Source organism: Penaeus monodon, chromosome 23 (genome assembly GCF_015228065.2).
Source record: "Penaeus monodon isolate SGIC_2016 chromosome 23, NSTDA_Pmon_1, whole genome shotgun sequence".
NCBI classification, from domain to species: Eukaryota; Metazoa; Arthropoda; class Malacostraca; order Decapoda; family Penaeidae; genus Penaeus; species Penaeus monodon.
In genome coordinates this window covers 29593026-29593350 of record NC_051408.1, presented here as the reverse complement: position 1 = coordinate 29593350, position 325 = coordinate 29593026, and positions in this window count along the sequence as shown.

Sequence of the window (325 nt, the reverse complement as noted above, 5' to 3'; positions counted from 1 at the left end):
TATGTTGCATTTCCAATACTGATAATAGCATGATTTATTACTGTTACCTGTATGAAGAATGCCATTATAATTACCTTTATCTAGTCATATTTTCGATATCATTATAGTTATCATCTACTGAAAATTTAAATACCAAATGTTTAGATTTTAATTTTTCGCCTTTTTAAAATGTTTTCATAAGTGAATTATATGATATAATTAATTATATAATCAGATATACGAGATTTATATCAGATAATTGCTTCCTTATATTGAAATCTCCCTACAGCGATTCTGCATTTAATTAAACTGTTTCTGTTCAAGATTCTTTACTTCGATAGGAAAA